General features: G+C 40.7%; 1 long non-coding RNA gene across 1 annotated transcript in view; it reads right to left on the bottom strand.

Annotated features, from left to right (window-relative positions):
* LOC134477389 (uncharacterized) overlaps positions 1-15,211 on the bottom strand; it is a 117,861-nt gene that overhangs the window by 86,842 nt on the left and 15,808 nt on the right. The gene's annotated exons all lie outside the window — the stretch shown is intronic.

Raw genomic sequence — 15,211 nt, 5'->3', positions numbered from 1 at the left:
GACAAACTCAGGAGCCAAGTATTCAGCGTAGACTCCCTCCTGTCACGAAAATTATGCCATAGTGTTGAAGAGACTAAGAATGTTTTATGTGATACCTGGAGAAATTTAAAGGTATAAACTATTCTCATTAAGAAATTGCATTATAATTTTGTTTAAAACCTTGATCCTATGCTGGGGATTTAGCTCAGAGGCATAAGCACCTGCCTGGCAAGTCGTGAATTCATTCCCTGATACAAAAAAGAAAAAAAAAAAAAAAACCTTGACCCTAGCATTCAAAGAGTAAAATTATAATTTGATCATATTTTTTTCTTTTTGCAGTGCTGGGGATCAAATCCAAGGCCTGTGCATGTTAAGCAAGTATGCCACTGCTGGCTGCCTTTCCCAACCCAGCGTGGTCAATTTTAAGATTCCACACATTTTTCAAGGTTTCTAATGCTACATGTAACACTGTGGCCAGCATTTCATAGCTAAATATATGAGAAGTGTATTTGATGTATTTTAATTGGTAAACATCTAGATACTTAATGAGAAAGACTATTGAAGAGACTGAGAATCTAGTCAGTAGAGAATCACTAATTAGAGAGGAAAAATATCTGCCTTTCTACAGGTTTACTTCCCACATCTCATATCACTACATAATTGGTTCTTTTGTGGTTTTTGTTTGTTTGTTCTGGCAGTTAGAAAAGCCATGGACATTTTGAATTACTTAAAAACACATAACTTATTTGGTGAAACAGTGGTGGCTGGACTGCTGGATTTCAAGAGTGGGGGTGGAGACTTAAAAAAGCAAAAAGAAGGAGTCAAATAAATAGGTAGACTATACAGCAAACTCCATTTTCCAGGTTTAAAACACTAAAGAAAATCTCAGCACTCTTCTTATTTCATAGAGAACCATTCAGTCTCAAGCAGCAAAGTCTTACTCTCAAAATAAGAAAGCAGAACCTTCATTTCAATAATCTTCTAAAGAAAGGAACCACATTTTCTTCCTTGTCTCTTTCTTATAGATATCACAGCCTTTGGGAGCCCTGGTCTGAATAGAAGTCCTGACAGAACAAGAGCTAAATCACTTGGAACGTGATGAGGCAGGAGATAGCATGGCAAACAAGCTGGCCTTGGGCTCACAGCGACAGGGTGTCTTCTCACCCTTGGGAACCACAAGAGCATCCTGCCTTCATCATATTTCCTTGGCACCTCGGTATGAGCCTGAGAAATATACTCCAGCCTTATCACACTTCCTTAGCATCTGGCATGAGCAGAAGGGGATGTGCTCTGCGTTAGTCCCTGAGGCTGACCTCACCATCCTCATCCTATGGTTAGCAGTGTGGGCTTTGTCAGCAAGGCAAGGCCCAGACAAGCTCACAAACTCCCAAGATGTAAGTGTGGAGACTTACAGTTGATTGGAAAAAAAAAAAAAAAAAAGAAAGAAAAGAAAAAGAAAAACCCAGTTAGTCATCACAGCTAACCAGGCCTCAAATTCTAGGAAAACAAAAGGGGAGCCAACCCGGCCCTCACGGCCTTAGGGTAACCCTGGCTTCGCTGACCCCTTATTGCTGAGCAAGTACTTTCATCCCTGGGAGTTGCGATCTCTGAGGGGTCCCCCTCTGAAACTCTCCCCAAGGGTACTTTAACCCCAAACCTAGAGGGATTCTTTTTAAGAGTCAAACTCGATAAAGCGTTTTCTCATTGGCCCCTGTGGAGTGCACTTTCCCTGTAATGAATCTCTCCCTTTCTCACTGCATCTGTTTGTCGCCCGTTCAGTTCTTTGTCCAGGATACAAGGAACATGGGTATCAGACAATACTGACATCACTTGTCTGGGAACAATAAGACTGCCTAGGCCAGTGATGGGGAGCCTGCAGCATGCAGACTGCAGCCAGTTGGGTTATTTGTTATCATTGAAAGCTCTAAAAGCTTACCGTCACTGGTCTAGGCAACCCCAAGGAAGATCTGTCTTGTTTAGGAATTTAAGGAGATCTATTCTATATAAAGTCTAGATATATCAGAAACAACAGAAAGTCAGTTTAACAAAGCCTCTGTGTGTCTTTCAATCTTGGTTTGAGGTACCTATGAAGGCCTTTTAAAACATGGTGATTGTCAAGTTTAGATGTTTTTACCAAGTTTCTCCTTATTCCTTCATAGGACAAAAATGTTCCCATGATCACAGATTCGGTTGTCTCTTCTTCCAGGAATGCTGTTTCCCAGGACAGGGAAGTAGCATTTGAGTCACCACACCCTCTAGGCAGCCACCATCTTGGATGAGGCCAGGGAGCATCTGTGAAACAGTCAACTTTGGGAAGCCTCTAAACTCGAGCTTACAACGTCCAGGGATGGCAGACACCTCCGTCTGTCACACCCCTCTCTCATGAGCAAAATCCAGTCCTTCAAAGAACCACTAGGCCCTAGTCTGAACTCTGACAGCAGAAATTCATCATGGCTGACTAGGTGACTCAGCATTTAATTTCCACATACATCAGTGAGGGTGCAGGTAGTTCGGCCTCCAGTGTTTATGTGACTACAGATCACAGGACAAACTGGACAAAGCCCAACCAGCTCACAGACTGAGTTCCTGTCTATTTCCTCTGAGGTGACCTCTTGTGGGGCCTAACTTCTCTTTCAGAACCGAACCTTCCAAGACTGTAGCTGAATGGGCAGGTTGTGGAAAAGGGCGGTCCCTGAGGAAACGTAGGGCTAGAACTAAGCTGATTGGCACACATTAAAATGCAACATAATGGTGTATATGTGGCTTGTGGCCAGGGCCCTCTCCTGCAGTTGGCACACATGAATAATGATGGCCTACTGACCAGAAGTGGGGACTCAGCCACTTGATAATATTGTCACACTGAAGGTGTGAAGTGGCCCCAGTGTGGCCTGCCTTTGGCTGGGAACAGCAGCCATTCCCTCTTGCAGGCAGGGCGCTGAAAACAGATCCACAGCCATGTGCAACAATGTCCATTTTGAAAGGTTTAAGTAAAGCCTTCTCTGCCGTAATTTCCATTGTCATCCTGCTCCCACTGTTTTTATAATATGGCCAGGAGTGGGCCTGTAAACTAATATTACATTCGAGAGGCTCAAGCAACAATCATCAGGGCTATGTTTTCCAGGGAGAGGATTACCAGGCTTCCTACAGAGGCAGGCACGCCGTGGCACACACAGCCACCTGCCTGATTAAAGTGGTCCTTTCCAGGGAAAAGAACATTGCCAAAAATTAATGGATTAATTTGGCATTTCCTTTCGTGTGCCTCAGCACGCAGCATGCTCCCCTAAGCATGAAAGCAGCACATCTTCACAGAGCGATTTCTAAAATGATGTGCCCACTCTTAGAAAAGACCAATTTGAATAGATTCAAACCCCAAGAGGCAATTCCAGATGAAAACTTTTCCACCAAAGTCAAGATAGATTGCCCAACTGGCTTTCAAGTCCAGTGCGGACCATTATCTTCATCCATATTTCAGCTCATAAACCCTCTTCTTTCCCCTGATTGTGGTGTGGATACAGAAACATTTATTTGTAGCTCTTTGTGGACTGAGAACAAAGTTCTTGCTAGGTCAGCATAAAGACTATCTCACTGTTCAAGTGAAAGAACAGTGCTCTGTAATATAAGGAATAAAAACAGAGACTTATGGAATGTGACTTTAGCCCAATAGGCTATATTTGTGTTGCAGAAAGAAAAGGAGAGAAGAAATAGGATTATAAAAGGGGTGGGAATTATTGAGAGAGAGAGAGAGAGAGAGAGAGAGAGAGAGAACAGTTTATTGATTAAAATGCTGGTTTGTGGGTCCTGGGTTGAAGGCACAGATTTTAGAGGTAAAAGGCTAGACTCGGTGAAAAACAACCAAAACGAAATCGGGTTTTAAAAGTTAACAGACCAAGGGTCAGAAGCAGTTCATTGAAACAAGCAAGTGATAATTGTAAACAATGAAGGAAAGAGAACAGAAATTCAGAGGGCAAAATGCTGTGCTGCCGAGAAAGGAGGTCAGGGCTCCTTGAATCAAAACAAGAGGAAGAAACAGAATCCACTAACCCCAGGGCACATTAACTGGAAAATCAGACCAGAGAATTGTGTACTTTTCTTCTTTTTCCCCCTCTTCTTCTTTCTTTCATTCTTAGATCAAGTGCTACTGCCACTGGATTTCCTGGGTTGGTTTTTGCCTACCATCTACCATGTCAAGAAAAATAAAAAATCCCTTAAAACCATATTCCAAGATTTGCTGCCACTTCCATGCCAGTGACTTTTGATGCCACAGACATGGTAGTTATTATTACCCTCCTCTGTCCTTCTAAAAGGCACCTGAGAAAGTTCACCCCAAGTAATTTTAACACTTACCCAATCAGGAGGCTGCTCGTTAGCATGGAAGATGAGAGCCTAACATTAAGATGCAAAGGCTTTACAGCAGAGGCTCCTTAGAGTGGCTGCTCAATAGAATCGTCTGGTCAGATTTTTAAAATTCCCCAGTCCAAGCTGCATCACAGGAAAATTAAATGAAAATTCCTAGTCATGAGATATGAGCTTTTTTTTTTTTTTAAATTTGAGAACCACTAGCATTGAGAAATCCCATTGAGAATTTCCCACTGACTTGGGTAAGTTCCACACCTAGATGGCACTCCCAACCCCATCCTGTCCAATTCCTCAAAAACTGCCTGGTAGACTCAGGAAGACCCATGTCAGGGTTACCAAATCAGCACTGGCTCATCCCTTCCCCTGGTAGAGCCACTCCAAGCCCTCAAAGGGAAAGATTCATGCTAAAAAGACTAACGGAAGATGCCTCAGAGAGCAAGAAGACAGAAGTTTGTAAAATCCTACTTCTGAAATCCACATAAACTTTTTATACCCTAACACCTGCACCACACACACACACACACACACACACACACACACACACACACACGACACAAGAGACAGAAACAGACAGAGAGAGACAGAGAGTGAGACAGAGAGACAGAAAAAGATTTTCCCAAACACTATCATATTTATCATGTTAAGGTTAAAAGGAGGGAATTTTATGGGCAAACAAACAGAGCTGATTTCCTCCCCTTTAGGAATTTTTCTGTGGGCTTTAACATTCTCCCTTAATGAGAAGTAAACTGCTGACATTCAGGGGTTGCTCTGACCCCACAGGCTTCGTTTTTATTCTGAGGGACCCAAATAAGAACGCCTTAGCCCTAGACTCATTATCCTTTATAGCTGCACTCAAGAACTCTATTAACTCTGGGGAGAAAGTAATTCTAAAAATTCCCTGCTTGATTTTTTTCATATCAACTGAAGTCATAAAGGCTGACTGAGCTCTTTGTTAATCCAATCACAGAAAATGATATGAGATACAAAATGCTTTCTATATTGTCAAAAATTTGCTACATGATACACTATAACACCTTTTTCTACAGTAAATTTTTATACCTCCATTTTTATTAGCGCAATTTTGTTAGTCTCTGACTTTAAAACTAATGTCTGAGCTATAATGCCACAATTTCATAAAGCTCCTTAACACAATTCCCTCCACACCTTATTCCCTAATTCTTATAATTCACCTGAATTATTTCAGCATTTGTTTGCTCCCCCTGCTTAAAAAATATTTGCAATTGCTCCCGAATGCACCGTGAGTGAAGTTCAAACTCCGCAGTCTGCCTCTTAAATATTACATAATCAGAGCCCAACCTTGCTTCTGGTCTCTGAGAAAACTGATTTCCCATTATCTCTGGGATGCACCACATAATTCCCTTTCCAAGGAGGATTTCTGCCCCTCTTCTCTACACCAGGCTGGGTGGACAAAGGAGACACTCTGATCTTCTGTCGTGAGTTTTAACCTCAACTGTACACAGGTTTTAGTTCTTTTAAATGGTTTGGGAAGGTTGTTCTTCCTGGAAGCATTAGACAAAATGTACATGTCCATGATCGGCTTGTACCTTTGGGAGCCTGCCAAGAACCAGTCCTCCAACACTTACACTCTGTGTAGATTCTTCTTGGGGAAGCTGAAGTCACAGGAAGTAACAGCCAGTTCTGGTTCAAGCGTTAAGATACTATGCTCTAAGGAAAACCAGCTGCTATGTAAAACTTCCAACGGCTCTGAGACCACCAGACTGTGAGTGGGTTCAAGAAGACACATAGACAGCCAGCCCCATGAGGGAGATGGCTGCAGCCTTGGGCCAAAGGTACACAGCCATCACCAACTGCCAACAACATGAATGACACCATTTTTGACTTCCCAGCCACCCCCAGTGTCGCAGTGAACCCAGAAGAGGCAGAAAGTTTCCTTGTCAACCCACACAGTCATGAGGATTAACGGGGAAAGCCCAGAACGCAGCAAACAAAAATAACACTCAACCCTATTGTATTAGGTTTGGATTTGGTGGTTCATTCAGAGTAACAACAAAATAGGGCATGGATTCATATGCTCCTGAGTGCAAATGCTAGTACTTCGGGAAAAAGAACTCAGGATCCTTTGAGAGAAGAAGTTAATAATGTAAGATTAGAAGTATCTTTATATGAGGAGCTCTCTGTGAAACACTTAAAATAGTACCCACCACATACGTGTAAGCACTCAGTAAATGTTAGCTACTATTATTACAGACCCAATATTTCACTGTAGATATTCCAAGAAGAATTTCAGGAAAGCAAATCATCACTGTGATTGAGAGATAAGCCAAAATTATAAAAGCAAAGAGAACTCAAACCTACCAGATGAGTAAAAAATAGAATAAATAGTTTTGTATCAGGAAATTGAAAACTAAGGCAAAGTTTGAAAAAGTAATATTGAAAAGTCTGAGATCACTTACACAGAAAGAACGCACTAAGAAGCTCTTTATTACTTTGGTACTTTACTGAATCCTGGATTGACCTGAAATGAACATCTCAGAATGAAGGTCTTTGATCACTGAGGGATAGAAGGGAAGATGGTAGGTACATAGGAGGATGACTTTAAGGTAGAGTGTGTATGCTCACTGGTCCCTCTGTCACCAGGGAAGCAACCAATGAAATCTTTATCCCAGTATCATCAGGAGTGGTAGTTAGGCTTGGGAGCATGATTAAAATTAAGCCTCAAGGGAATAGGGAAAGATGCCAGCTAGAAAGAAGTTAAAGGTGTGTAAGTAGCATGGTAGCCCAATTATAGACAGAAGATTTAGAATAAAATGTAGACATCTGGGCAGAGAATTTCCTTGCTTTGAAAAAAACTCACATAGTCAGTAGGCAGTGTCTGAAGATGCTGGGCAGATGCAGGTTGTCCATTTTCCAGAGCTGTTGTCTAGAGGATCTGAGCACAGTTTTAGAGAAACCCACACAGCTGGTTTAAATCTTTCCTTACCCAAGGATTTCCCAACACTCCTGGGCTTCTTATTTCAGTCATATTAATTAGCCATTATTACAGTTTGTATCTAAAAATGTCTCCAAAGCCTCCTGAACTACCAGGTGGGGCTTTCGGATTACGGGTGTGTGATACTGGATCATGGTTGGGAGATGACTAGATCAGCCCACTGACCAGATCAGCATGGTTCTGAACATGGCCAAGTGGATTTACTGAAGGCATAAAGCCCACCCCGTGTGTCAGTGACATCAATCAATAGACTTGTAGCCTGAATGGTATAGAAAGGGAAAGGGAGGCTCACTGCTGCTTTTTCTACCTGCCCTGCCATGGACTGTTTCTCCTCTGCTATTCCCCCTGGAATGCTACCCTAACATGGAGCCAAGCAATTATGCACTGAAACCTCTAGAAACTGTGAGCCAAAACAAACCTTGCCTTCTTTAAGTTGTGAGTGTGGGTTTTTTGTATCAGCTACAAGAATGACGACTTTAAGGATTTTATGAAAGTCATGGATGCAAATGATAGCCCAATGCTAGCCATTATCACTATCACTACCATCATCACCATCATCATCATTATATCTCCATAACTAAGGGTGACAGTAGCTCTTTCTTTCAGGGATTCAAATCCCATTCTTGGGAAATGTTGTGAATTTTATGGCTGCCTATGATTATGTACATCTGAAGATTGTTCTGCTAAAATGGAAATATACATCTTTATACCTTATAGTCACACAGTAGTTTCCACAGATAACATCAACTAAGTCTACTGGTATCTGTTGTCAAAGGTTACATCTTATTTTTCACATCCATTCTTGGCTTCCCAGACACATTTATAAAGTTAAATTCTATTACCAAAGTCTTTACTTAGCTAACATTTCTATTTGCAATGGAGACAGAGTGATCACACACACACACACACACACACACACACACACACACACACACGAACACACACACACCCCTCTACAACTTGCTTATGGAAGAAAATTAGGATAGAGAACTGTCAGTATATACAAAATTTTACCAGCATAGTTTGTTAAATATATGTAAGCTTAAGTGGGTCAAAATGCCCAGATATTTGATTAAATAGTGTTGTAGAAGCTTTTTCTAAGGGTGTTTTGCATGAAATTTACAAAAGAAGTGAACTTTGAGTAAAACAAATTGGCTGGGCCACCTAAGGAGGAGACTCAGGTTATCAGTTAAAAGCCTGAATAAAACCAAAGATTGAGCCCCTTCCAACAAAGTGGGAATGCAGTCGGCAGCCAGCTTCTTCACCCTGTGACTTCAGCTGCAATATCCGCCGTAAGTCTTCAGCCTTCCTACCCTTCTAGATTTTGGACTCACCAACTTTCGCAGTTCTCTCTGTTACTGTCTTTGTTTCTCTCTGTTGGTCTGTCTCTGTCTGTCCATTTGTCTCTCTCTGATATACACACACACATATACACTTAGCACACATAAAAATACACACATCCTATTTATTGTTTCTCTGGGGAGCCCTGGCTAATGCACTACATATTTCTGATTTTTTATATGATGGCTCCATTTTAGGTCCTAAGATAATTGATATTTATTTAATGAAGACCTAGGTAGCAGCAGTAGATCAGTGCCCTTGGTCCCAAATTGTCTTTTGATTGTGAATATATGAAAGTAGTCTTCAGGAAAACACTTGGAGATTAAGAAACACATTAAATCAAGCCTAGTGCTCTCTGCATTGGAAGTGTAATCTTCTGTGGCAGTGCCATTTTGCTTATCACCTCATGGAACACATCACCTACAGAACAATATCTCAGCTTCTTGTAATATCTACATTTTGCCCCAGGCTTTTTATGAGCATAGCAGAATCTGCTGTCTCCAAGATAATATTCTTTCTACATCACCCATATCCAAGGGCCTTTGGGTACCATGCTACCTAGTATTTCTCCCATATTTCAGGTAATAGAGCTTTCTGTGCTATTTGTCAGAAAGACTCTGTCATACATATTCAGGACCCTTTTGCCTGGAAGACAAACGCAGTCTAGGAGGATGCTGTGGGGAGAAGCGGGAGCCATCTATTCTTCATGTTGCGTTCCAGACAATAACCACTTTCTCTAGACCACTAGAATATTAAAAACAAATCACTAAAATCCAAACATATTACTCATCCAGTTCTAATTTTGCATCTTACCTTGGTTGAATGACAGACTTCTTTCTCACCACATTTGCTTGTTATTTTTCACTTTCTTCTGTCCTTCCCTGTCTACTCATTGTTAATGTTCTTTGTGAAGTTTTATTCCAAAGCTTGCTCTTCCCCTCTCCTTCCTCCCTCAGACCTCTTTTCTGCTGGACTACAGAAAGCATCCTATTGTTTATATCAGCTTTTGCCACTGAAGCTGTTTTATCTTAGTTGCAAAACTACAACCTCTGAATTTATGCTCCCCCCTACCAAGATCTATATTATTTTGACCTCCTACTTCCTGAAACAACGGTTTTCTATTAGCACTTTTCTTCATAGCCTTTTTTTTTCAGTAGTTGAGAAGATTAGAAAAATTAAGTGAAATGTGATGGTTGCCGGTGGTTCATTACAATTCCTTAGCATTATTAGTCACAGGTGACATGAATACCAAGTAACAGGCCACATTTCTGGTTGTAGAACCTTCAAATCTTTAGTCTTCGCTTTCAGTTTGTTAATCTGTAAAGAGAATTTTATAACAATAATAATACGTGCCCAGGAGGACTGGAAGCTAGGATTACATAAGATTAGCATATTCAAGTGTGTTATAAACTATGAAAGCGATAATATGAAGGTTCATATCCAGTCCTCCAGGTGTGGATTCACTGGAAGAGTTCCTGTGGATTAAAAATTAAATTAAAAACTCTGCCATAACAAGTAAATAAAGAAACTAAACAGCACACAATTACCAAACTTAGTCTCAATTGTGCTGCATTCTTTCTGCCACCTAGAAACTAATTAGTACGACATAATCACATACTTCCTGCCCAGTAAACATACAAGTCCCAGAGGAACAAATGATTTGTATCATGAATCACTGGCCACCGCTTACTGGTAATTATCATATAAATGAGGTGCTTCACGTTGACCTCTGATTCCCTAGTCCTTTTCTGAGACAGCAAAGATGCACCATTTATGCAAAAACTGGATAAAATTTAAATTACTTTTCTATCCTTAGCCTTCTGGATATTCTTTGAGATGGAAAAAAACGGGGGCTACAACAACAATAAAACAATCCTATCACAACAGATTGTAAAATACTAAAATGTTTAGAAATAGTTCCAAAAACTAAAAAGAAGATTCCACAACAATTTGGAATAAAGGGCCAAAAGTAACTCACTGGCTTTAGCTTATGGAAGTTGCTCTGTTTAAGTCTTTAGTTGAAACCCAGCAAGTCAAAGGCAAAAGAAGGGTACTCAGCTCCATTCCTGATTAGCTTACACGCTTTCATCAACTACTCTACTCTTTTCTTTGTGCAAACAGTCAACTACATTGGTTTGGGGGTTCCTTCTTGCCCCAATATTCCTTTAATATGATATTATCTAAATAGCATTGTCACCAACCGTTCTCTGCATTGGCTGCATGGTGGAATTACCAGAGAAATTCTAAAAATTTCTGATATAGGACTCTCCTCCTCCCCGCCCAGAGTCTGAAGCAATTGGTCTGTTGTACCAATTGCTTTGCATCTTAAAAGGTCCTGAATGATTCTCTTTTGCAAGCACAACCAGGGGGCACAAACACAACTCTTTCACTGTGCACAGTTCCTCTTCTTTTGCTTCCTCATTACAGAGGCTAACTTTCCTTTCTGAGGATCCCTTCTCACTAAAACATGCAGGGGCCAACATGCCCTTGCCTGAGTGTAGGGACCCTGTGGTGTGGGCATTGGACGTATTGGTGTTAACACCAGGAGTGGCTTGAAAAGCATCCTTCATCTCTCTTCCCCCTTGTCCCTGATGCTAAAGACCTCCAAGACCTGCAAGAGCTTCTACCACCTACCAAAGACTGGAATATCACAAAGAGAACCTCAATAAATAAATTTTCTGGAGTAAAAATTCCAAATTATTCTTTTCATTGAATAGAATGAAAAGAATGAAAGCACAATGAGAGCAAAGAGCCCATTGCCACTATTTTCCCAATACTTAAATATTTGTTCAATGAAGCGACAAATGGGTCCGTTTTCCCAAGGGCACTGGTGTCTGTATGTCTTCTCTCTCTCTCTCTCTCCCCTCACATATGCACACTAATGCACACCTACACCCATCTCTTCATCACCTCTGCTTTTTACCAATATAAAGGATCTTCCTATCTCATGGGCCATGTCTTTTTATTTCCTCCATTACAGTTGCACTATTACTTATCACTAGAAACACTATTAAATAGATTGAGTCATATAAATAATGTCATACAGAAAGTCTCCATAACATACTGGTTGGATACATGAATAAATAGACTCCTACATGAATTCACAGTACAATAAAAGAAATATCAAGAAATGATAAGATTAGGGACAACAAACCCCAAGAGCTGACCTTGTGGGTGTGTACAGCCCCCTGAGAGTGGTCTTTGCAGCCCCTAGTGAGAGCCTCCAGCTGACTGCAGGAAGCCTCCCAAATCAATGAGAAGATGAAAGCAAAAAACTTTTATCACACTGAGGCTTCACCGGAGGAGTCTGTGCTTAGTGTTTGCCAGTCCAGTCCTTGATTTCAGGGATCATTATGTGATGGACGGGGAAGGCTAGAAATAGAAGCGAAGAACAATATTCTATCAGCCAATGTTCCCGGTCAATCAGAATAATTCATGTGTTTTCTCTTTCAAGGGGAAAATGTGGACTGGAGCATGCTGAAGCCTGAAGTTGTCAGTGAACAGGAAAAAAGTCAAATTGCAAATGTCCTAGTCTTCCCATACATCGACTCAATATAATAACAGTGTCTACCATGTCGTTTTTTCAATACAGTTGAAGATTCAGAGGATTTTGACCAAGTATCTTTGATTACTCACCTGATTACTGACCAAGTCAGGCTAGTTCTGGCATTTTTCCCCCTCAGTCCTCACTGATGACTTGAAAACAGGAGATCACAAAATACTTAACAGTGAGCAAAGCTGTGGACCTCTCTCTGGTGCCCCACTCTTACATGCCTTCATAAACCTTGACTGATCACATCTGAAAATTACAGAGTGAATAATGACTCATGATTATAAAAACCTCAGGGGGGCCCTGATAGGGGCACCACATGTGAGTTGATCCTTAATCCCTAGTCCTCCTCTACCTCATTCAGAACTCCAGAAGGAACCAGAAGGACCCAGAACAAACCACAGTATCTTACTGAAGCAAATCACCCTAAAATTTGGGAAAATATAGCAACACTCTTTGTGTGGAACCTATGTCTGTCCCGAGTGATGGAGTGAGGGAGAAATAAAGCCTGGCCCTCCCCAGGGAAGCGAGGTGATTCATTTGCCTTGAAAACAGCCATGTAGGGTAAAGCCCACCAGGAAAATATTCCATGAACTTCAATAGCAATTTGCTCAATGAGTGACAATTTTCTTAATGAGACGAGTCCCAAACCCTCTGTGAGATTCACTATGTGGAGTTTTGAGTGGCAGGATCACAGTCTGAGAGGTCAAGAGTGACTTGCCCACAGCCTACAAACTTCCACCATCAAGGAGAGAAGCAGAACTGGAGGAGGAGATGGGGCCCAAATAAACAATTGCAACAGCCACGAGCTAGGGAGCTAAGGAGCTAGGGAGCCTTTCCTGCCACAACCACCCAGGTGAGCTCTGGGCTCTTACACAAGACACTGACTGCCATGGTCACATTTGCCTTACACCCTTTCTATCCTGGCTATTAGTTATTCACAAACATAGAATAATCAAGAGAAATAGGATTTTTTTTTAAGTTCTCAGGAGAGGCTAAATTAACCATAGGCCACTCAAAAAGGCATTTGCTGACTATGTAGTTTTCAAAGGAATATAAAGTTTTCCTTTTTATGGTCCCCTAGTTTTTAAAAGATTAGCATGCAGGTCAAAAAGCAGTGGCAATGTTTTCACCGGTGATAGTGTTTTATTTTGTTTTCTGTCTGTTTCCCTGGTGGAGTGAGATTGGGTTTTGATGGCTGCCCCTTCTTTTGACAGTCTCACTCAGGATTTCTTTGAAAATACAGGAATCCTGGGAATGGGTTCTATGTGATTCTCCAGTCCTCATAAGCAAGGAAAACAGACTTGCACAGGGAAAGAGGATAGGCCTAAGAATGACAAAATCTTGTGTTCCAATCCTTGCAGAAATCAGTTCACAACACAGCAGTGCATTTCATGATCTCTTCAGCTCAAAGAGCACAATGTCAACCTCCCACGGCTCCAGCGCACATCAGAGAAAACATTTGGTTCATAGAGCTTCCCTCCCTCGTGAGCCCTCTCTTCTCTCAACATTTTAAGCACTCCCAATCCAATAGAGCATCAGTGTTTTACACTTTGTGACAGTGTTAGAAAACTTAGCCAAACATGCCACAAAAGCGTTGTGATTGTGAACAAGGGTGTCAAGAGGGGAGAATCGTAAGGTGGCTGGGGACAAGGAAAGCAAGGGGCCATGTCCTCACCCTGCCATTTGTACTTAACCTGAGGCCAGTCCCTCTCCAGGGAGTTTCTTGATTTGAAAAAGACAGTAGAAAAAGAAGTGCTTGCTATTTTGACATCACACATGTGGTGGGGTGAAAAAAATGATGAGCTTAGTGATAAAAGGGCAAAGTGTGATGCTTTCCCATAATTAGCAAGAGACAGGGGGATCTTACTTCATCTTCTCACAACTTCATGCATATTGCACTTTCTTTGTGCAAGAACATTCTATTATTTTCTTGAACAAAATCTATATGATGGCTATGTGTTAGCTTTTATCTACAAAGAAATTTGTGTGTATAGATGGATATGCACATGTATGTAAATATATGCAAAAACAGAGGAGAACAAAAGATGTCTTTGAAAGAAGAACCATTTAATTACTTTTTATCTGTTTTTGTGATGCTGGAGACCAAATCCATGGCCTTGTGCATGGCAGGCAAGGGCTCTAAGACTAAAATTCATTTAGAATTTTCTTGTGTTTTTCAAGATTTGGAAACCATTAAAAAACAGAAGCCTGAAACTCCCTAGACTATCTTTAAAATTGGATGAAAGTCAATTATTCAAAGAATTTTATTGGCAATAGCTAATGTTTATTATGCAACTGTCATGCATCGAAGCATAACCCTGAATTTGTACTTTTTTATTTCTTTTGTTCTCAGGAAGATTTTCTGTTTTAAGTCCCCAAACTACTTCAGTTTTTAGGTGAAGAAAAAAATCTCAGAGAGGCTAAATAGTAGATCTGAATCTATCAAGCCATTATGTGGCCAGAATCTGAATTTAGGTCATGGGAGTTTTCTAGAATTTTCTCTTTTAGCCACTATACACCTCTATTTCCATTTTACATTTGGAGTAAACAATTCTTTTGATGAATGCAACTCAAAACTTTAGCAGGCATGGAAGGAAAGGAAAATATAAAGCAAATACAAGAGACAGGTACCATCTCAGGTCTGGTGACAGACGCTGGTCATGCCAGTGTTCTGGGAGGCAAAAGATGGAAGATCACAAGTTGAGACCCATTTGTCCTTGCAACTTAGCCAGAACTTGTCTCAAAATGAAAAAACAAACAAACAAAAAAGAATAATAATAAAAAGTTCTGGAGATGTAGCAATTCAATGAGTTCATAAAAATTAAAGATAATTTATAAAACTAAATAATAAAAATAAAATAAAATGTATATAATATAGAGCAAAGACTGATTATAGGAAGAAGGGCTAATGTTAGAGGTAATTTGTGACCAAAAAATGGGTTGTTAGGAAGATGTATGTATCTGTTTCAAGGGGTGCTGGGAGGAAGACTGCAAAACAAGATTACCTCTTT

The sequence above is a fragment of the Cavia porcellus genome, unplaced genomic scaffold (assembly GCF_034190915.1).
Source record: "Cavia porcellus strain 051 isolate PalLab524CR breed Dunkin Hartley unplaced genomic scaffold, mCavPor4.1 scaffold_8, whole genome shotgun sequence".
NCBI classification, from domain to species: Eukaryota; Metazoa; Chordata; class Mammalia; order Rodentia; family Caviidae; genus Cavia; species Cavia porcellus.
Note: the sequence above shows the minus strand (reverse complement) of the source record. Positions and strands in the feature narration are given on the sequence as shown.